Source organism: Schistocerca americana, unplaced genomic scaffold (assembly GCF_021461395.2).
Source record: "Schistocerca americana isolate TAMUIC-IGC-003095 unplaced genomic scaffold, iqSchAmer2.1 HiC_scaffold_741, whole genome shotgun sequence".
NCBI classification, from domain to species: domain Eukaryota; kingdom Metazoa; phylum Arthropoda; class Insecta; order Orthoptera; family Acrididae; genus Schistocerca; species Schistocerca americana.
The window spans coordinates 40001-42500 of NW_025726502.1; the positions used below are offsets into that span (position 1 = coordinate 40001).

The window sequence follows — 2500 nt, forward strand, 5'->3', positions numbered from 1 at the left end:
TAGCCCTGAAAATGGATGGCGCTGAAGCGTCGTGCCTATACTCGGCCGTCAGTCTGGCAGTCATGGCCGGTCCTTGCGGCCGGCCGCGAAGCCCTGACGAGTAGGAGGGTCGCGGCGGTGGGCGCAGAAGGGTCTGGGCGTGAGCCTGCCTGGAGCCGCCGTCGGTGCAGATCTTGGTGGTAGTAGCAAATACTCCAGCGAGGCCCTGGAGGGCTGACGCGGAGAAGGGTTTCGTGTGAACAGCCGTTGCACACGAGTCAGTCGATCCTAAGCCCTAGGAGAAATCCGATGTTGATGGGGGCCGTCATAGCATGATGCACTTTGTGCTGGCCCCCGTTGGGCGAAAGGGAATCCGGTTCCTATTCCGGAACCCGGCAGCGGAACCGATACAAGTCGGGCCCCTCTTTTAGAGATGCTCGTCGGGGTAACCCAAAAGGACCCGGAGACGCCGTCGGGAGATCGGGGAAGAGTTTTCTTTTCTGCATGAGCGTTCGAGTTCCCTGGAATCCTCTAGCAGGGAGATAGGGTTTGGAACGCGAAGAGCACCGCAGTTGCGGCGGTGTCCCGATCTTCCCCTCGGACCTTGAAAATCCGGGAGAGGGCCACGTGGAGGTGTCGCGCCGGTTCGTACCCATATCCGCAGCAGGTCTCCAAGGTGAAGAGCCTCTAGTCGATAGAATAATGTAGGTAAGGGAAGTCGGCAAATTGGATCCGTAACTTCGGGATAAGGATTGGCTCTGAGGATCGGGGCGTGTCGGGCTTGGTCGGGAAGTGGGTCAGCGCTAACGTGCCGGGCCTGGGCGAGGTGAGTGCCGTAGGGGTGCCGGTAAGTGCGGGCGTTTAGCGCGGGCGTGGTCTGCTCTCGCCGTTGGTTGGCCTCGTGCTGGCCGGCGGTGCAGGATGCGCGCGCCTGCGCGGCGTTCGCGCCCCGGTGCTTCAACCTGCGTGCAGGATCCGAGCTCGGTCCCGTGCCTTGGCCTCCCACGGATCTTCCTTGCTGCGAGGCCGCGTCCGCCTTAGCGTGCTCCTCCGGGGGCGCGCGGGTGCGCGGATTCTCTTCGGCCGCCATTCAACGATCAACTCAGAACTGGCACGGACTGGGGGAATCCGACTGTCTAATTAAAACAAAGCATTGCGATGGCCCTAGCGGGTGTTGACGCAATGTGATTTCTGCCCAGTGCTCTGAATGTCAACGTGAAGAAATTCAAGCAAGCGCGGGTAAACGGCGGGAGTAACTATGCCCGTGCTGAGGGCTCATGGCCTGCCGGATTGCTTTATTGAGTACGTCGAAAGGTGTTACGAGGGTAGCACGACGGTGATAGCGGGCGGCGCCGACGTGGGCGTGCCCCTGCAGCCGGCTAGGGGTGTGCGTCAGGGTGACCCCCTCTCCCCCCTCCTTTTCAATTTTGCGGTGGACTATGTTTTGAGTCAACTTCCCTCCCACATCGGAGCTCGGATCCTTGGTCGCAGAGTTAACGCTGCGGCCTTCGCAGATGACGTCCTGCTTTTTGCATCGACCGCGAGGGGATTGCAGTCCCTCATCGACGCAGCCGTCGCAGCCCTCGCCCATCTGGGGCTGCAGATCAACGCCCGGAAGTGTTTCACCCTCGCATTAGTCGCGTCTGGGCGCGACAAGAAGGTGAAGGTCGACGCCGACGTTACCTTCAAAGCGGGCAACGCCACCGTGCCCGCCCTACGTGTGGGTGAAACCTTCCGGTACCTGGGACTGCAATTCTCCACCGCTGGTCGCTGCGTTTTCAACCCACGACGCCACCTGGTGGAGCAGCTGGACGTCATCTCCCGAGCTCCGCTCAAGCCGCAACAGCGCCTCCACGCCCTCACCACCGTACTTCTGCCTGGCCTGTACCATGGGCTGGCCCTCAGCCGCACCCGAGTGGGTGCGTTGAAAGCGGCAGATGTGACCATCCGTGCCGCCGTCAGGAGATGGTTCCGCCTTCCGGCGGACACTCCCCTGGGCTACTTCCACGCTCCTGTAGCCCAGGGAGGCCTCGGCATCCCATCATGCCGATGGATGGGGCCAACACTTCGCCGGTCCCGTCTCCTGGCGCTGAAGAGGATTGGGCCAGCCGCCGACGGTGCAGGCCGGGACGAGGTGCAGCGTGAGATTGAGGCGCTGGAGCGGCATCTTATGTGGGAGGGCCACCTCCTCAAATCGTCGACGCAGGTTGGAGAGATGTGGGCCGCGCGCCTGCACGTTGCCTTTGACGGTGCGGCGCTGTCATCTTCCGCCGCCGTCAAGGGGCAACACCAGTGGGTCGCTGACACCAGTCGCCTGCTATCTGGGCGTAACTTCATCGACGCTCTCCGCGCCCGCATCAACGCCTTCCCCACGAAGGCACGGCGCAGTCGCGGGCGGGAGGCGGACACCAGATGCCGCGCGGGCTGCCAGGCCGTAGAGACCGCCAACCACGTGTTACAGGCTTGCTTCAGGACGCACGGGTCCCGGGTTAAGCGGCATGACGCGATCGTGCGCTATGTT

The 2500-nt window shown here is 62.7% G+C and overlaps 1 pseudogene; it reads left to right on the forward strand.

The window, feature by feature from the left end:
- LOC124590118 overlaps positions 1-2500 on the forward strand; it is a 6181-nt pseudogene that overhangs the window by 1633 nt on the left and 2048 nt on the right.